The sequence below is a fragment of the Plecotus auritus genome (assembly GCF_963455305.1).
Source record: "Plecotus auritus genome assembly, chromosome: 2".
NCBI lineage: Eukaryota > Metazoa > Chordata > Mammalia > Chiroptera > Vespertilionidae > Plecotus > Plecotus auritus.
Window position 1 is genome coordinate 84,460,104 of NC_137771.1, and position 21,378 is coordinate 84,481,481.

The following is a 21,378-nucleotide window of genomic DNA, read 5'->3' on the forward strand; positions in this document are numbered from 1 at the left end:
ATTTTAGTGGCTAATGTGAAGAATGTAGAGAGGATTAAGAAATTGGAGGGTGGAATTTAACTAGATGGGAAATAATAAAGAGAATTTCTTAGAGAATATTTTCATATTCTTGAAATCAGGAAAGCATACTTCAGCAAAACCCAAAACCCACAAAGGAAAACAAAATTGAAATACAAAAAAATTTAAAACTTCTATAAGGAACTTCTGTAAGGAAAGACACTATAAACACAATTAATGTCCAGAACATAGACCTCTGACAAAGCGCAGTTAAGAAAAAGACAAACGAATCAATATAAAAATAGGCAAAGGTTATGAACAAAAATAACATGGATGGCCAACAGACTAATGAAAAATGTTCAATACAAAGAAATGCAAATCAGGTTCCATTCCATGGATAGTCCCCCTCTCTCTTCCTGCCCCTTTCCACTCTCTAAAAAACAATGGAAAAATATCCTCAGGGGAGGATTAACAAAAAAATAAAATAAATAAAGACGCTTTATAATACCAAGTGTTGGCAAGAAGGAAGGGAAATAAACACTTTCATACACTGTTGGGGGTGGTAAATTGATTAAACCTTTTAGGAAGAAAAAAAATCCCTTCCTACTATAAAAGCTGAGCATTGTACCCTTGGACTCATTACTTTCAATTCAATCCTATGCCAATATGCCCACATGTGTGAAAGTTGTACGAAAAGAAATCTATTTTTAAGTAAACTAAACAGTGGAAACAACCTAAATGTCTACTGACTACCTCCACAATGCCAGGCACTCTTCTAGGAAGTGAATCCTAAGGAAGTAGTTAAATACACTACAGCACACTGCAGCTGCCGGATGCCACGCAGCATGAAAAAGAACAGCATGGGAAGAGCTTCAGGACATAGTTAAGTAAGAAAGGCCAATCACACATGACCCCATCATTCCATTTATATAAACAAGACAAAAAAGAAAACCCTATATATTTATCTCCATAAATATGAGTGTAAATACACAGAAAGTAGACTGAGTGGAACAAAGTGGGAGTTATTTTGCTCTGTAAACATCAGAATTTGATCATGAATTTGACTTTTATATATCAGTATATATTCACATTATTTTTCCTTTTAGACACAAAATTATTTCTTACTGGTACCATGTAAATCACAATGCAGTGATACACAATCTGGGGTAAACCCAAATGGCTCTGCAGGCCACCTGGCATTTTGCAAGCCCATTTGTGCCCTCCAAGTGTTGGTATAGATTGACTGGAAGCACCTCCCAAATGCATAGTACATTTAGGTCTCCCACAATGACAAAAATCAAACACTGACACCCTTAAAACTCTCTAATATAACCCAAATCAGTCTTCCAAATGCCAGGTAGTACATAATAATAATACTTAGTTATCACTTATATATGGTGACATGATTTGATATCGCTTGGATTTCCAAGCGATATCAAATCATGCAGAAAAGCAAAACCCACATGTTAAAACAAAAGGTAACGCAGAAAAGCAAAACTCACGTGTTAAAACAAAAGGGTTATAACCCTGTACTTACCATTTTATGGTACAGAAGAAACTGCTGAATTAACTACCCTCAATAGAGGTTCAAACACCCTACTTAAAGATTATCACAACAACCTTCTATAAATACTGCAGAACTGAATCTTTGTCTCTTCCACTGACAGCTAATTCATGATCTTTTTTAATTCAGGAGGAGAAAACCAGGAGGAGGATTATAGGAATAAGAGTATCCAAAATCTAATTTTTTTCCTAAATTGGAAGGGGAAAAAAAACAAGAAACTAATTTCTCAACTTGGCCCTGCTTTAGTTTAACTTGAACAAATTGAGAGAAGCTATATTACTACAGCTGAAATAGAGCCAACATTTACTTTGGCAGAAAATAACCAAACCCATTGAAGTTATTTTTTTTATTACTACTGAAATGCTACAATAGGAGAAGCAGCATGTTTATTTTTATCCTTTTACAATGGATAACAAAGACAAACTTTCCAAAGCCATCGATCTGGGAGGAAGAAAATAGACACTGGGTAATGCACACACACAACATAATGTTAACCTAGGTCTAGACCAGGGGTGGGCAAACTTTTTGACTCGAGGGCCACAATGGGTTCTTAAACTGGACTGAAGGGCCGAAACAAAAGCATGGATGGAGTGTTTGTGTGAACTAATATAAATTCAAAGTAAAAGAGCGGAGGGGAGAGCAAGAGAACCAGATAGAACAGCCGGATCCGGCCCGCGGGCCATAGTTTGCCCAAGGCTGGTCTAGACTCTAGTTTGCCCAAGGCTGGTCTAGACTCTAGGTGATGTGTGCCCAGGTATTCATCACACTGTCCCTTCACCTTCTCTAGTGAACTTTTGCACAATGTAAGAAATTGGGGAAAGGGATTTAATCAAATTCATCTGGATGAACCTAGGGCTAATATGGGTTTCTATGGAAATTAAGATAACATTTCCTGCCTGACTGTCAAGTACCAGTGACCCAAGGATAAGCCATGCAGGTATTTGCCTATCAACACAATACAGAGCCTTTACTCCCATGCTGGTCTCCCAGGACAAGGCCCTGTGCCCAGCACACAGTAGATGCTCACTAGTCGTGCATGGTGGGAGAACAGAGTGTTCACTGAAGCGGAACCTTTGTGGTAGGGGGCCCTGCAGTTCAACCAGTGATGAAATGGAAGAAGGAAATGGGCAATCTAACCACAGCCTTAAAGGACCATGACCTTAAAAGAAAAGAGACAAGAGAAAATTAACAGGAATGTTTGATGCAGAAGGGGAGACTGGGATAAGATTGATCTAATAAAGGGTTTTAGGTAATGCTTAAGAGTTTAGCTTTTATACCATAAGCAAGAGAGGGCTATGAAAGAGTTGAGCAGAAAAGTAACTTTTTTTTTTTAAAGAAAGGTTAACTATGACACAGCTGGGAGGTTAGAAGGTGGTGTAACATCAATAATGACCAATCAACACAAGTGCAAATTAACGATATAATTTAAGTATCACTGTACTAGGAGAGCCAAAGGAATGACAGCAGAATTTTAATAAAGTGGTGTTTGTAAAGGCTTTTATACATTAGCAAGAAGGGAGATAAAGGTAATACACTTGGTTTCTGACAACATAGAGGGTAATGGACCAAGTGATAATTCATATGATTTCACTTGTACGTGGGATCTAAAATAAACAAAACAAACAAACAAGCAAAACAAAAACAGACTCAGAGAACAAACTGATGGTTGCTAATGGTAAATTTCTACCTCCACACAGCCAACCAACCTAGAACTCCTTCCTTCTCCCTCGGCTGTCCCAGTGCTAAGTACATAACAATGCCAAATCGTTTGGGACACACTGACAGTGATTTACATAATTCCCTAAATGCATTGACAGACATATGCTCTGTCTCTCCAGGGACATTTATACTCCTTTTTGGACGAAGATCTTGTCTCCTACACCCTGTTAAATTTACCAGCCCACATAGAATGCTTAAGCATTATAACAGGTGTACAAAATATGATGGCTCTGCACTGTCCCGGTTTTTCTGCAAGTCAGCCAAAACTGGACACTCAGGGGGAGGAGAGGGACTAACACAAAATTAAATTAAGTAGGACATTTATCAAGTCAAACTTTTCTCAAGTTAGGTAGCTTAAATGGGAAAGGAAAGAAGGAAACATCCATTCAACTCCTTCCCTCCAGCAAAGCCTCTCTTCCTCATTAGCATCATAGAGAAAGAAATGCAAGGCAAATTTCCCTCTAACTTTTCTTCAGAAAATTAAAGCAATTTTTTTTTCCTACAAGCTGCTTAAACATTCTGTTTCCACGAAGTAGCAATAAACAGCCTCACCACAGCACTTGTTAACCTTTTTTTTCTTCTAAGAAAATATCCCCACTGCCCCAAAGCCCCACTATTCACAGCTTAATTTGCAAACCCCATTAGACGAAAAGTAGCAGAAAATTGTGTGTCCCACTTCATGCAGCACCTTCCCTGTAGTAGTGACATAAGCAATTAAGCTAATATGCCTGTGTCCCAAGAGGAGGAAAGGGGACAAAAGTCTCAACTTTTCTAAATGGAATGAAATTTTCCTCCACTACAGAAGCAAGGTTCAGAGGGTGAGAAAAGGAAATTGCAAGGCAGTTAAATTCACTCTTTAATAATACAAGACCATAATCAACTGCAAGTCCTTCAACTTACACTATGCCTTTCTACTGGGATACTCATGTAATTTCAAATGTATTACTGTAAAATCCTGGTCACTGGAGAGGCAAGAGACTGGGGGGATAAAACGGACTTTAATTAAAATACGAATAATCTAAGTCCAGCTAATTCAAAGCATCTGACTCCAACATCTAGTCAGCTGGGAAACAGCAGCTGCTTCCAATTACAAGCGATTCTGAATTAACCGGTATCAGTATCTAATGAAGAAGCTGTGTATGTAGGAAATTTTCCAAATCAGCTGTGCACAGCACACAGCCTTTAAAAAAAAAAAAAAAAAAAAAAAAAAAAAAAAAAAAAGCTCAAGACCCAAAGGCCTAGCTATTAACCATATTCTAAGTCAGGGCAGTTTTTCAGCTTGCTCTTGTCTTTGCCTCTGACCCCAAAGGCCAGTCTTTCTGTTGCCCCTGTATTGTGCTTTCCAATCCCAGATCCTGAACATAGACACTTCACAAGGCAGATATGACAGCTCTTCTCCTGCTGCCTGCACACCTCTTGCCTCTCTCTATTCTGGCACCCATGGATGTGACCTCAAGTCAGAAACCCAGGTAATCCAGCAAAACCCATTTTTAATCCTAACACACAAAGTGGGAAGCCTGAAAGACCTCTTGAAGTCCAGTGGCCTCTCTAGAAATAGCAAAACTATAAAGGCCTAACCTCCTTCAGCCAGGACACTCCTACCAGCCTCTTTGGAAAGAACATTCCAGAAGGCCATCCAGCTTCTAACTGCAGGTGGAGCTTTAGACCATCAGATTCTCAATAGCTTTTTCCCCCAAATAGCTTTGTAAGGGTCCCACTGATGTGATAGGTGGGAGAGTGGAAAATAACAGGAAAGGAGAAGTGGAAACCTCTAAAATCTTCTTAGATGCAGGAAAGACTACAGAAGTCAAGCAGCAGCACTAAGAGAAAAACCCAGATGCAAAAGTCAGCCAAACGAACTGCTGGCTCTGATCTTCTAAATCACCATAAAAACTTTCATACATAAAAACTCAAGCTCCAAACCCTCCCTCTCTTCTCCTGGGCTGATATATAATAAAGCACTCTGAGGACATCAGTTACTAAGGTTGTGTTAAATTATCTGAAATTAATTTGGATCTGAGAACCCAACAATGCTTGCTGAACTGCCCTTTCCCCACACACGTCCTGTCTTACAAATAGAACATGTTTCTTTAGAACAAAATAATAGATAATACACAGAAACCTTTAGCTTTTCTGTGAAAATAAGAATCATTTAATTTTCTAGTTAATAGGCAAAAATCCACTGGGTTCTTCTTACACCACCACAGAAGCACACAAAAACATTATGGCTATTCCCAAAAGTCTCATAAAATGCAAAGAATAATATTTCATAATGTCCAAAAACCTTATTTTTAAAAAATAGGAAAGGAAAAAGAACAGAAAAACTTGGAGAAATACAGAAGGGGGAAAAAATGAAACCAATAGGTTCTTCAGTGAGTCTCCCCACAGAATGAGATTGGTCTTTAGGAATGCAGAATCCTATTAATTTCTAAATACCATGCTTCAAAAAAAAATGCCCTTAGAAACAATTTTGTAAAGAACACATATATTATTTGAAGATCACTTCTTTACTTTTATAAGTAAGGGCTTGTATTGTCCCAGAGGAGGCACAGTGGGAACATGTGCAGAAGAAAAGATTATATACACTTATCCATCCCACTTATAAATCTTTAATCATTTGGCTATTCAACTCAGTATAAGTTTAGAGAAAACCCACTATGTGTATTCATTATTGTTAGCAAATAAAAAATATTTTTTAAAATCGTCTCAAGGCATCAGTGCACAGCAGTGTGGGGAAGACTAGGACATGCAGTTACTCTTAATATGAGGAAGTTTCAATATTTCTAGGCAGGATCCTCCCCACCTCCACCCCCGGAAACTGAACGAGTAAAAAATAAAAACCCACAAAATCCAGTAAGCACCGATTCTGAATAGTCCAACTTCCTTCTCCATAAATAGCCACTTAATAGGTTTTATTTTGTATGCTGATAACAATACATAAATGCAGTCTCTTAACCTATCATACCTTTTAACCCGAGAGAAAAATCATTAAGATTCTGTTTAACACTTGGGAGAATAATTTTTCACAACATTACTAGGGGGTGGGACCGAGGGGGAGCTGGGTTTATAAATTCAGTGACAGTGTAGCAATAAAATCACAATAGAAATCAAATGCACAGGAAGCGCCAGACATTCCAAATTATTTGGCACGGATCCTATACTTAGGCCCCCGAACTTAACAGATAAGGAAACTGAGACACAGAGAGATTAAGTAAATTAGGAGATCAAGTAAATGACAAGAATCATAATTGAAGCCCAGAGATCTGGCTGCAGAATCTGGAGGCAGTACTCCTGCCAAGATGGGGAAGACAGCACAAACCTTCAAAGTGAAAAAGGATTAGGATTCAAATCTCAACTGGGGAGAAGATTTGAATAGCCTTGTTTCCTCAACTGCAATTGGGAAAATATGCCCACTTCACAGGGTTGTGGTTAAACCTGAATAGGTAAAATACTGCCCATAAAACATTTATTTTTAGGTATGTTTTTAATCAAAGTACTCCAATAGAGAACTTTACTTTTTTTAAAAGACATACAAGCATAAACTCATCATTTCAACATGAGTTCTGGATAGAAACCAGCAAGACAGCAAGGGCTCTACACAAAAATTCCTGTGACTGCTCTATGTTTACCAAATGAGACATGACAGAGTTTGGGGAAATGTATAACACTATACAGACAGTGCATTATAACTAGTTGTCTGTAAGGAAACAACACCAGGCTTCCTTCCAGAATAAGAAGTGAATGGTCCTCAGAGAGGAGCATTCAAGACACTGGGCCAAAAGAGGTTTCTTCAAGCACTGCTTGGGTTTTACAACCCCATCACTGCTATTGTGTTATTCCGCCCTCCCGGCGCGCCCCCTCCCCCCATACTTGTCTCCAAGACCTGAAACTGCGAGCCACCAGTCAGTCAATCCCGGGTCACTGGGACTGCTGTAGCACTGGAATGGAACCAGTTAGCCACAGCAAGATTAACAGATCACAAACAGTGCTTCCCATCACTGTTTTTATTTTATTTTTAACTTTTTTTGTTGTTTTAATCCTCACCCAAGGATATTTTTTCATTCATTTTTAGGAAGAGTGGAAGAGAGAGGGAAAGACAGAGAGAAACATTGATTGGTTGCCTCCGGCATGAACCCCAACCAGAGCCCAGACCAGTGAGGAGCCAGCAACCAAGGTACATGCCCTTGACCAGAATCGAACCCAGGACCCTTTGGTCCAGCAAGAACAAACCGATGGTCCTCGGACCACTGGTGGTCTGAGAGGTCCAAAAGGTTGGCGACCGCTGGTTTAAGGAAACCTTTGGAGCAGCAGTCGCCAACTGGTGGTCCCTGAGGTCTGGAAGGTTGGCGACGACTGCTTTGGGCCAAAGGCCAACGCTCTATCTACTGAGCCAAACCGGCTAGGGCCCATCACTGTTTTTAAACATCATTCAACTGTGGGAGAACGACTACCATGATCTTCAGTCTCTGCTGGTTCAGAAAGCTGGATCCCGTAAGATGACAACTTCCAAACATTTTTTTGGGAAAGGAGATCTTTGGTAATGAAGCTACTCAGGTTGGAACAAAGACATGAGAAGAGGGAGAGAACCAATGCACAAACTACCCACAAGAATAAAATTAGTCCTAAACCCTTGCTTTGATGCAGGAAGATGCCTAGAGAGCCTGGGAGACATGCAGAATCTCAGGCCCCGCCTCAGACTGCTGAATGAGAAGATCCCTGTGTGATTCCTATCCACTGGTCTAAAACCCTCATATTTGGTCTCAATCCTGGATTTCCCTCCCCATGTCCTTCCACACCACTAGAGTAAAATATATGCATACTAGAGGCCCAAGGCACCTAATTCGTGCACAGGTGGGGTCCCTCAGCCTGGCCAACGATCGAGGCCTATTGGGGGGCCGGCCAGCGGGGCAGCAGGAAGTACCCCAGGAGGTTGGCCAGCTGCCCCCCCCCCCAAAATCAGGGCCTATGGGGGGGCGTGGCAGGCCAGGGGGAGGGGCCATGGGTGGTTGGAAGGGGCCAACCAGGATCCAGATCAGGATGATTAGCAGCCGCAGTGCCCGTCATAGTGACGGGTCGTTCTGCCATTAGGGTCACTGGGCTTTCATATATACAGACTAGAGGCCCAGTGCACGAAATTCGTGCACAGGGTGCGGGGGAGGGTCTCAGCCAAGCCTGCACCCTTTCACAGTCCAGGAGCCCTCAGGGGATGTCCAACTACATTTTTTAAAAATCACCCTGTACTTAATTTTCCTACTAATGCCTCCTTTTTAACTCCCCTCACTCTCACATTCTGTTTCTTCTTTTTATTTAACTATTTTCCTGGCCTCACCCCATTTTAGCATCCTTCTCTTTCCTGCTTTCTTTCCCTCCCTCCCTTTAAACCTCCTGCAGCCCCTCTCCCACACTCCCTCCCTCCCTCCTCCCTTCTCTCCCTTCATTCCCCATGTCTGTCTCCTTCTTACTCCTCCAACCCTCCCCCCCCCCATTCGCCTATCCCTTGTGAGCCTGAACCCTGCCTCCCTCCCTCCTTCCCTATTATTACCCGCCTCTGCCCCCCGCCATGTTCACTTGTTTCTCTTTTAAACCTTCCCCTTTCCTCTCTGGGACCTGCTTCCAGCCCCGCCTGAGCGCACTTTGATATTAAAGCTTCCATTCGGGGGGTGTTAACCCGCAGCCCAGGGCCCAGCCCCGGCCAGGCCTTTGCTGACCCCCCTTCCCCAGCCTCCCCGCCCCCATCCTCCTTCCATTCCCTGCCTGGGACACCCCAACTTCTAGTCAACAAAATGCACTTAATGCGCCACCAACCTAACCCTGGCCAGTGTCTTTGGGGTCCAGCCCTCGGGGACAAAAGCAGTACCCTCCTTAGTGTCTGACTCCGCCCCAGCTAAGCTGCGCCTCCCCTTCCAGTGCAGGGCGCCCAGCCCAGTGAGCGCGGCCGAGGCCCGCACGGCCCAGGCGCTGCTGCCACGGAGCAGGAGCACTTCCGCCCAGAAGGCCTTGGACTGTCCACCCCTCAATCCCAACAGCCAGTGCCTGGGGCCACCGCCTTCCTCCTGCGTCTAGGCGGGGCTCCCTGCTCTGTGCCGCCTGCAAGCCTGCACCCTGCCCCTCACGAGCACAGTTGCTTCACACACCCCCCACCCCCCGCGGTCACCACCCCCTCCCGTGTACAGCCCCACATTTCCTTCCCTTTTCCATTCCTGCGTCTTTTTCTTGTTCCCTTTCTGTATTTCTGTTTCTCCTCTCAGCCTGTCTGCATGCAGGCCTGCCTTCCTCTCCCTCTCCTTTCTTATCCCCTCCTATCATATCCTATCCTACCTACCCGGGCCTCACAGCTGCCTGAGCAGAGGCGAGGATGCAGCCTGCTGAACAGTCATTATGTGATGGTGTCCCAGATAATTTGCATATTCCTCTATTAGTAGTATAGATAATTGGCCATATACACAAAGTAGATAATATATATGTGTGGAATTAAAACTGAATAAAGTAAAAGAAGTCAGGCTGCATAAAAAGGTAAGTCTAAGAAGACAAAAATTATGTTCCAATCATACACTACAACTTCACAACTAAAGAAAACTGTGGAAAGGCAAAGTAAGTTACATGCAGAGCAAAAACCCAAATCAGAACCCAATGCCTCTATAACAGTCACTGTCAAGTCCAAAGGTACCTTTCAAGTTCTAGCTCTACTACCTATTAGCCTGACAGGACTCAAAACCATTCAGCTTCTTAAAATATCAATTCCTATGAAATGAAAGGAGATGTTCAGACTACCTAACAAATGATTAGGACCAAATACACAAATCCCCAACATCCCGAGGAATGTCTGAAGAGAGAAGTGCTGTATCTACAGAAGTACTAAGGAATTAATATATTCCCTTTTAAATATTCCTTGTGTTAAAAAACAAAACTACACAAACACACATTTCTATGTAATTTCTCAGGAAAAAAAATGAAAAGGTTGTGATGAAGCTAAATCAATCTCCTTGCAAAACTCAATTTAAGGTCATGTCACAGAATATTAACTATACCTATCTTCAATCTGTGAGGTAAATCACATAAGAACCCTTTCTGCTGACAATCCAGGTCTGAAGTGACAACAGTCCATTTCTGGACCCAGACCGGACACTGGTCTATTCATCAGTGGAAACACTCCAGACGTACATAAATGCTGCCTGAACAAGAGAGCATTTTCCTATAGAGCCAGAGCAGATTTCTGTGAACATTCAATAACAAGAAACCAGTTAGTCATCCAAATGTTCAGGGGGTATCTCCAAAGTGCACTAAAAGATTAAAATGCCAATGTAAGAAGTCAGTTATCAGGGCAGAACCTGCACTTTTTAGATAAGAAGTTTTATAGCCCAGTGGCTTGGTCAGGGGTTGGGGGTGGAGCACTGAGTGTGGGGCATTCAGATTGGGTTGGGAGGAGACAGAAAGCTAATTATAAGGACTTTTCTCCTTCAACAAGGAAGCAACCAACTAACAAAGTGGCAACCATTTTGAGGCCACCAAGAGATGTTGGCTCAGCGCATGTTTTGATAAACTCTAGGATATTCCCAAGAACAAACCAGACAAGGAGCCTTAAATTTCCTCACCGGGAACAGCTGCTGGCACTTTCCACCTTGCCTGCCACTGGCACATGCCTTAACTTTAAAAGATTTGACAAAAGAGTTATAACCCTGAACTTCCTCGACTTTAATTAAACTTGGCGTCCACTTCTGAAAAATCCTCAAGTTTTAATTTTGTTTTGTAGTCCCACTAATGCTTTTAAATGAGAGATGCTGTGAAAAGGGGAAGCAAATTCTTTGCAGCTGTGTTTGAGCATCCTGCCAACTGAAGCACAGGAAGAAGCTCTCCCATGTTAAAAATTTCCAACTGGGAGATTTACAAAACAGCAAGGGAGAATGGATGGTGGGGAGGAAGACATGCAAGGGAAAGATCTGCAAAAGGCTCCCTTTTTTGTTTTTAAGTCCCAGGAGCTTTTGGAGGCTGTCATGCTTCAACGATTGCTACCCCCTCCCACTCTACCCCCTTTCTAAAGCCATCGTCCTTTCCATACAGGCTTCCAGATAGAGGTGCATATTCTGTAGAACTACTTAGCTGTTCCTTTATTTTACTCCCATCTCCCCAGGCCTCCCCAACAGTCATTCTGTCACAACTGGATAATGGAAAGAAGCTTAACAGGGAGGTAGCAACCATTTTCCTCCGACTAAATGAAGTCCTGAACTTAAGCTGCACTTCTAAGAAGAAAATGACAATCATTTTGGCAAATGAATTTTTTAGTTTCTATTAGCAGCAGCAAGATAACCATTGTCAACAATAGCAAAAGCTCAAAAATGAGCTTTTTGATTGTGTTGTTAAAGCTCTTATGTGGGAAAATCTAGCTATGCCATTATGAAAAGCTAATTCAGGTCAAATGCACCATCTGAGAGGGTTTGGAGAAACTATTTTAAATTTCTATCGGTTATGGTAATAGGCTTTGCAAAGAAGGAAAAAACTGGTGGTCACCACCCCTTATCAGAATTTCCAGTAAGCAGGTAGGCAATTAGGATCAAAGGTTTCATTATCACCCACCATCCATCCACCCTGGCCACCAAGAGATTCGGGGAGAGGAGAAGGCCATAACCGCACTATGGCCATAGAGTATAAATGACTGATTCCCTCTACAACTCTGGCATTTAAGTTCTGACTCACTAGCATTCTGGAAGGCTATGTCAATGTGCGCTCCATGGAACCAACTTTCCTCCTCCTGAATCCTCCGATGAATAGAGCTTATTCCCAGGGCCCCAAGTAACACAACATCATCCTCAGGAATGTAGGTATAATACATAGCCCTCCAGGGATGAGCACGCACACAGCCCAATAACAGACCTATCCCATATCTAGATGATTGTACAATAACAAAGAAATGTTAGACTAACAGCCGGGAGACCCTCTCAGGTCCTCAGTAATGAGACCAGAATAAAATCTCCTTCCTACATCATAGCAGACTTTTGAAGACAGGAGAGCCAATGAAATGTCCTCCCACAAAGAATTTCAACAGCATGGGCTCACCAGAAAGCTCACCAGAACCAGTGTGCTCCACTCTCACAGTATTCCAAGTCTGTTTCCATTTTACTATAATTTGAAACCTGATTCTAAGAACAATGTTCTACCTGGACTATTTCACAACTGACACACTTACACTTGGTTATGATTCAGGAGCTCCTCTCCCAGTTGCTGGCATCCCCAGGCCTTTTGCTTCCCTTCAAGCAGATTTCTAAGCCAACCACTTCTATGTCTATGTGGGAAAAGGCACTTGGTTCTACATGGAATGCTAGTGAGCTGCTCCCCCCAGTTTGTGTTGTGTTTTGTTTTGTTTTGCTAGTGGGGGGAGGACACTGAGGTCAGGAATGATACTCCAGAAAGCTCAGACTCTCTGGACACATTTTTTATGTTCAGAGTGTTCAGCTCACCATGTCTCCTTACAGTCAAAGGAGAACAACTTGATTAATAGTTTGCCATCCAGCAATTTGTAATGTGCCTGTACTATTCCAAACTCTCCCTCAAAGCAGCTTAAGAAAAGAGACACTGATATATACAGGTGGAAGGGAATGCCTATCATTAGGGGGCACACTTATTAAACACCTCCTCTTTGCTCAGTGGGGCACCTACATCCCATTTTACAGTGGAGAACACTGAGGCTGCCTTTAGATGAGGCTCAGTGATCTTCCAGGCATTCAGCTGGGAAGTGGCAGGGTGGACATTCAGTGGCCAGTTGCCATCCTTATTTAGATCAGTAAGTCCTTAGTTACAACAATAAGTCTCTGGGGGTCATGAAGTGACGTTCACGTGGATGAACCAACACAAACACACCCACACACAGACCACGTGCATGCCCACACATACTTGCCTGAGTATGTATTCACAAAACGGTTTTAAAACACTGAGAATACAGTGTTTTCAAACAAACTCAAATTAAGAACACATTTTTGCTTCAAGATAACTCAATAAAAGCAGAAGCGGCTTTGATAAAAGATTCCTAAAGCTCAAAATATACAACACCCTAGCCAGAAGTAGGATGGGCAATGGGGTTTCCTGAAGCACAACCAAGCACTACTAGGTGGGGAACAATGACCATGAAACTGCTGTTTCCTTATGAGGCCCTGCAAATTAGTCCTTCCCCCAGGGGGAGGGGATGTGAAGCTCGCTCTCTGCTATTTCCCTGTTCATGGCTACTATTCCAGGGTGAGTGTGTGTGATGGTAATGGGATGGTGTCAAGAAGTAAAAAGTCTAAACTGATATTTGTATTTGTTCTCTGTTGGAAGTTCACTATAAGAAATAAAATATACTTGTCAAGAGACCATTCTCTCCCCTCAAAAGAGCTCTTTAAAAGAGATGCAGAAGGATCCCCAAATTCTGCTTAGTCAGCACAAATACCACACGGGATCCACTGGACCATTTGTCCTCTTGGGCTCCAGATGCTTTGTAGGGTGAAACGTGGAGACATAAAGGAATTAAGAAGAGTATATGTGGCAGATAGTTAAGATAAATCTAATCTGTACTGACCTATAATTTGAAGAACCTGCACCTTGTGCCATGTTTTTCATGAACATGGGAGAGCACTCTGGGACCTTTCCAGCTGGGAGGAAGGAAACACCATTATTTATCCTGTTGGCTCAGAGACCTGAGAAGCTCCACTTTTAAAACCTTTACAGCCTGTCTCTGTCACTCCCAAGATGGGGGACCTACTGGGCTCCATCCTGAGCTCCATGGAAAAGCCACCCAGCCTCAGTGACCAGGAGACCTGGCGCAGGACCCCAGAGCAGGCTGCCTACCTGAAGAAACTACAGGAGCAAGAGAAACAACAGAAAGTGGAGTTTCGTAAAAAGATAGAGAAAGAGGTGTCCAATTTCATCCAAGACAGTGGGCAGATCAAGAAAAAGTTTCAGACGATGAAGAAGATAGAGAGAAGCATACTACACGATGTGGTGGAAGTGGCTGGCCTGACATCCATCTCCTTCGCGGAAGATGATGAATGTTGCTATGTCATAATCTTCAAAAAGGAGTTTGCACCCTCAGATGAAGAGCTAGACTCCTACCACTGTGGAGAGGAGTGGGACCCCCAGGAGGCTGAGGATTAACGGAAGCTGGAGGAGCTGGCCCAGCGGCAGGAGGAGGAGGCAGCTCAGCAGGGACCCGTGGTGGTGAGACTACAAGGACAAGTACAGCCACCTTATCAGCAAGGGGGCAGCCAAGGATGCAGCCCATATGCTACAGGCCAACAAGACCTATGGCTGTGTGCCTGTGGCCAACAAGAGGGACACACACTCCACTGAAGAGGCTATGAATGAGATCTGAGCCAAGAAGCGTCTGTGGCAGAGTGAGGAAGAGTTGCCACCTACTTCCTAGGCACCCCAGCTCTCTGGGGCAGGGCAGGGCAGGGAGGGACAGGCTGCTGCTATTAAAACCCATTCTGGAGCCCCACACCTCTGAACCACCTCCTAACAGCTATCACCTAGGCTGGAGGAAGCAGGTGTTTGATTTGTCACTGTTAGAGTTTGGATATGTATGGGGGGGGGGCGGTGGTGTGTGTGTGTGTGTGTGTGTGTGTGTGTGTGTGTGTGTGTGTGTGTGTGTGTGTGTGTGTGTGTGTGTGTGTGTGTGCGCGCGCGCGCGCGCGCGCGCGCAAGAGAGTGAATGCACAGGTGGGTATTTAATCTGTATTATTCTGTTCTCCTTGGAACTTTCTTCCCCATGGGACTGGGGTTACTTTACATTCAATAAACACTGTTTGACCAAAAATGAAAACAAAAAACTATATACACTGGCCTCCACCAGTGCCCTCCAGCTTCAATGAAGCATGACTTTCAGAAAAGACCCCTGAAGCTGAGAAGGGGGCTGGAAATAAATCACATTAAAACAAAAGGAGGGCTAGGACAACTCCACACTATCCCGTGAAAGACCATGGATACAGGTTCCAAACGCATGAGTGTCCAGCCCAAAAGAGACTGGACATGCTGCCATGGCTACCCCAGGTCAACAGCCACTGATGGGCCCTGCAGGGACACCCACTAATTGATTGGAAAGTGACCTGTCCAGTGGGTCTATCTGTATCCATGGGTAGAAATGAAAGCAATTCCCAAAGCAGTATCACTTCACAAAATAAATCCCACAGCACTGAATCCAGAATGTTACTGTACAGCTATCTGGAGTCCCAGCTGACAATCCCATATTTATTTGGAGCAGGGAGGATGATTAAGGCTTTAAAATTCAATTACAATTATGGAACTCTGAAAAACTTACTAATAGAATGAATGCAAATGTACATTTGAGATGCAGAACTAAAGAGACAAGAATTCAGAGCCCCCACCTTGTCCAAAAGGGGGTCAGTCCCACAACACAGACTGGATCAGTGACTGTTAAAGACAAGGACTGGCTGCATTCAGCCAACATTATAAGAACAACCAACTGGTCCTGTTCCTTAGTCTTGTGCTTTTAAAGGACGGTCGATGTGCCAACTATTTTAAAGCTCTAACACACTAATTCTGTAAACAATAATGGCTACAGCCTGCACAATGCACACTGGAATGGATTCCTCAACTTGGCCTCATCACTTATGCAGCTGATGAAACAAACACTGACAGCTTTTTTGCATTTGTAAAGGCCCCACAGCAGCTGTGGTGATCCCACCATAGAGCAATGAATTAAGCCTGAAACCCAGCTGGGTCTGAACAGAAGCCTTTTTTGCACAATACAGCAAGACTATCATTGTTAACCTAGGCATTATTGGGAAATATTCTGCATTACATTATAGGGCAGTTCTAACTCAATTTTTAAAATTAGCTCTAATAAGCAATTTTAGTAGGAGGGATGTGGCACTTGCTTTTAAAAAAGCACACGTATTTGTACAGGTTATAGGTACACCACACAAAGGCAGCTTGGCAGGACAGATTTCCAGTTAAACAATGCAAAGTTTAAAACAGTAACTCCTTCTTATTCATACACACATGCACTCATACACACTCACTCACATCTACCTTCCAAATTGAAGAAGGTATATAACCTTGAAACTTCCTGGTTATTTGACCACTACAGAAAAAATATGGAATATAAGTCCCCATTAGGTAAGCCAAATCCATGACCTAAGCACAAGAGTCAATTTGGAACAGAATGCTGTACTTGAAAAACTGGAGTGTGACAAAGCATAATTAATATCATTGGGAAGGACATTTTTTTACACTGAACTTGAGAGCACTCTGTAATAAATAAGATTCCAAATGCTGACAGACACACCAGGAACCTCAAGAAAAGGCCCGGACATCCATACCAAGATGCTCACTCCTCCCAGAAATGTAGAGCATGCACTCCCCACTTCTCTAAATGCTCTGGGACACCCTCAGGCCACGTGAGTTTTTCAACACCCAGCCTCTATTGCCTCATACTTTCCCTGAACAATTAAAAACGAGCAAAAAGTGCATGACTCAAATAAGAGGCCAATCTCATCTCAACAATTTCACACCAACTTGGGAAAATAAATGTGGTAAAAATCAGAAAAATCAAAAGAAAACATGGTCCCTAACTGGTTTGGCTCAATGGACAGAGCACCGGCCTGTGGACTGAAGGGTCCCGGGTTCAATTCCAGTAAAGGGCATGTACCTTGGTTGTGGGCTTGATCCCCAGTTGGGGGCGTGCAGGAGGCAGCTGATCGATGTTTCTCTCTCATTGATGTTTCTAACTCTCTATTCCTCTCCCTTCCTCTCTGTAAAAATCAATAAAATATTTTTTTAAAAAAGCAAATACCAACCAAAATACCAAACACTGATAGTCTAACTTATTTAAAAAAAAAAAAAAAGAAGGAAAGAAAACATGGCACCATCCCTCCTCCTTAAAAGAATTTCTTAAAAGAATTCCATTTCTTAAAAGAATTCACTAGGAATGGCCTTTTTTTGTAAGTATATTTTCATTTAAGTAAAGGAGGTTTGGAGGGAGCAAGAAAATTTCTAGGTAGATAGTTCTATTACCCATAGTGCTTTGCCAAAGAATGACAACATAGCTAACCATAAGTAAAAAAAACTGAAGCAGGAAAATAGTTCCTCGTCCTTCTCTGCACTCCCAGAGGAGCAAGCATTTTAAACTCTACCTCTCCCAAAACTATGTGGTAAATGCTGTGCGAAGATGCATCTGAAGACCCACAACTACAGCCAAAAACACCTGAGTCCCAACAAAAAGTAACTCACCCCATGATGAAATTCAAAGTCCCACCTTTTTTTCAAACTTAAGCAAATGGACCATCTGGTTCTAGCATAAATATGTGGAAACAGTGTTTACAGTGTGCAAAAGAACAGAAGAAATAAGACCACTTTTGGGCACCCACACACATAGTGAAGAGGGCAGTCAGGCAGGGAGGAAAATGAGAATCTGCCCCTTAAAGGCAAGGCAAGGGTTCAATATGGCACTGCTGAACAGAACAGAGGAGGCTCAAAAACAAAAACTGAGAGTAACAGCTTAGCAGGTTAGTAAAACAGCGGTAAATAAATTTAGTAATAATGCATGTGCACAGTTTTCTAATTCAGGGTATTTTAAGAGTAGGGCAAACATCAACCTCACAAAAACGTATATATAAATACTAATAGCAGCATTATTCATTAACAGCCAAAAGGTGGAAACAAACCCACATGTCTATCAGCTAATGGATAGATAAGCAAAATGTGGTATGTCCATACAATAAAATATTACTCGTCCCTAAAAAGGAATGAAGTACTGATAATGTGATACAACATAAACAAACCTTGAAAAGATTATGCTAAGTGAAAGAAGCTAGTCACAAAAAGCTACTTATTGTATAATTCAATTTATATGAAGTGTCTAATACAGGCAAATTCATAGAGCAGAAAGTAAATTAGTGGTTACCAGAGACCGGGGGAACTGGGATGAAATCACAAGTGACTGCCAACGGGTGTGGAGTTTCTTTTTCAGGTGATGAAAATGTTCTAAAATGAATGGTGACGATGGTTGCACAACTTAAATATACTAAGAACCACTGAGTTGTTAAGAGGAAAAAAACTGTATTTGCATCCAAAGTCACTCAGGGAAAGACAGATGCCTAAATTGCCTTTTATCTTGAACTACCACTGAAACACACAAAGAAAAATAGTTGAACTTCCGAAAGAACTGGAATAAGTTGGGGATATACGAAGAGTTTTTTTTTTTTAGAAAAAGGTTAAAAGGACTGACACTTTGCTAAAGATACAGCAGAAAGGATATATACTAAGAATATATATACTGTTAGTTAGGCTGTAAAGTGCCATGCCATGAGGCGGAACTTTAATTTCCCAAAAAATAAAAACTGCAACTTTGGCCTTCCTATTTCCCTAAAGCTATATTGTGGGCTTTAAGTGAGTGAGAATCAACCATTTAAACATATTTATTCAGTGTCACCATCAACTCAGACAAGTCCCTTAGTTTTAAATCTATCTTTGAATTCATAAATTGGGCAGAAAGCAGTTAGGAGGAAACTCCAAAGGCAAGCTTATCACCTTTTTTAAGGTATTACTTAACACCTTTAAAAATCGTTTGCCCTGGCCAGTTGCTCAGTGGTTAGAACATCAGTCCACAGACCAAAGGGCTGTGGGTTCAATCCCAGTGAAGGGTATGTACCACGGTTGCAGTTAGATCCCAGGCCCTGGTTGGGGCAATTGTGGGATGTGTCTCTTATGTGGATCTTTCTCTCTTTTTTTTTCTCTCTCTCCCCTCCCTCCAACCTCCCTTCCACTCTCAAAAAATATATATAATAATAAAATAAGTGGAAAAAATATCCTCGGGTAAGGATTAAAAAAAAAAAAAATCTTTAACACCCAGCAGAGAGAATTATTTGCTGTTAATGGGAGAAAACCAAAGTGACCATGAAGCACCATCCCAGGCCTATACCTAATGCCTGTCCAGAGAAAGAAGCAGTTATGCCTGGGCAAGGTATTCTGTTCTTGACTGAGATGACCTCTATATACAAAAAAGAATTCCTCTTACAATATGTTTGTATTAAACATACTGGTCTTCGTTAGTATTAAACAACTATAAGCAAACAATATTTGACTGTAAAAGCTTTTGCAAGTCAAAAATAATGGCCTTACTAGGTAAACTGACTGTTCTTTATAATCATCATTTATACTCCCCCAAGAGGCTTTGCCTATTGCTCCAATAAATTCTGGAAAGAAATAACATGACAACTGCAGCAAGTCGCATAGGAGGAGGAAAGGAAAAAAGGCCAGTTTAATAGAAAATGTGTTTCATTTTAGGCCGTGTCAGTGTTGGGGTAGCAATCACATCACTCATTTGGTGCAGGGAGTAGAATTAGAAGGAAGAGAAAAACACACCGCTTTTTAGCTTCAGATATTTCCAAATCAGACCCATCCTCCCCAACTCCCATGCTTTTCAGCTTACCAGGATCATAAGAAAACCCACTTTAATAGCATCATTAGAGTTCTGATTTATCACAAGTACAACAGAGTGTGCTTCTCATCTGGACAAGAATTTGGTATAACATGAAACTTTGAAGTCCTAGTGGTAGCAGGAATTTCTGCAGGACTAACTGATGTTGTTTACATTGAGCTGGGCTGTGGGGGCGGGTGGAGTCCAATTGAACTGAAAGAAGTATTCCCCAACCCCTTGACCAGGAGCGTTGGCCCATAGCTCAGATATGTCCAGAGCCCAGACTCTGGGACTATCAGGCAAGCCAAATGTGTTCTTTATTTTAAAGGAGTTTTCCATTCACTCTGTTAGCCACCTTTCAGATTCCAACTAAGTTTAAACCACAATGGTCTGGAATTCTAACAGTAGTTTTGAGGATTATAGTACAGAATGAGTATTTGAAAACATTTTTTAAGACACAGAACGCTGACTCATGCTGTAACATCTATCAATTGCCCCCACTAAAAAAAGAACTTCATTATTAAATCCAAATCCTTCATGGCCCCTTACACTGTGGAAAAAAGTAATAAACTGTATTGGCATTCAAACAGAAATTTGATCTCTGTCACTTGAGTATGTCATCACCACTGGGGATTACTTTCATGCATCTTTAAAATTCTTTCAGATTAAAATTCTGTCAAGATGTCAATACCAATACTACCTAACAAAACTTGCCTTTAAGTTTTAGGTCAAGTTTTCAAAGCTAAAAACAAAAAGCTACTCAGCCCAAACACTGCTGGGTTGAGAAGGACAACTGCTCACTGCCCATATTTTAATCTGGTTGTCACTTTTTGGATTTAGAAAGTGAACTTAAGTCAGATCAAAGCAAAAATTACTTGCTCCAAGGATGACTGCTCATTATGGCCTTAATTCCTTTTTGGAATGCGGTGTGGTATATATAAATATATAAAACAAACAACCAGAATATACCCGAGGTATTTAATTTAATGGTCTTCCAAGCCAGAGCCAAATGAAATCTTTGTAACCATACAAACCCCACCCCTCACAAATGAGGCCAAAATCACATATGAGAGTCTGGGTCACCTTCAAGTATGTTATGCCCACACAAAAAAAGTATCCCATAAATATAAAATATGTAATTGTACAATTATACAGACTCTCTTCTTCCCTTTGCTACTACAATCATTCTGACTAATAATACATTGTGTGCTTAAGGCAATTTTCTTTACAAAGTGTTTTCACATATCTTATCTCATTTAGTTCCAATAATCTGAGAGGACAAGGAAAGAAAACAGAAACTAAAATAAAACTCAACTGACATCTTTACAACTCATTACAAGTGCTTTTGTATTGGTTTTTAACAAGCAAACAAACAAACAAATCCTCTGGCTTCATACTATCTGTGGGACCATAAATTACTACAGCCTTTCTCCAAGAAAGCAACGTGGTAAGAGGGTTCTGAACATAAACACAGGCACTTCTGAGTCAGTAATTCCACTTTGAGTAAATTGGGATTAAGTGTCAAAAGACACAGGTAAAAGCATACCGCACAGGTGATTTTATACAACAGCCCCCAAACTGTAAAAAGGCCATCAAAAACAGACAAGGCAAGGAAAACTGTCAGGTACAGAGTCAGGTGCAGAATCATATTTTAATAACTAAGATATAAATGCAAAAAGCACACAACAGAACA

General features: G+C 41.8%; 1 protein-coding gene and 1 pseudogene across 4 annotated transcripts in view; one reads left to right on the forward strand and one right to left on the reverse strand.

Annotated features, from left to right (window-relative positions):
- JARID2 (jumonji and AT-rich interaction domain containing 2) overlaps window positions 1–21,378 on the reverse strand; it is a gene marked incomplete at its 5' end in the record, with an annotated part of 306,278 nt that overhangs the window by 269,667 nt on the left and 15,233 nt on the right. The window lies entirely within an intron of this gene.
- On the forward strand, window positions 13,997–14,669 carry LOC308242178 (sperm-associated antigen 7-like; annotated as a pseudogene). The gene has a single exon. The product of its transcript is annotated as a sperm-associated antigen 7-like (transcript).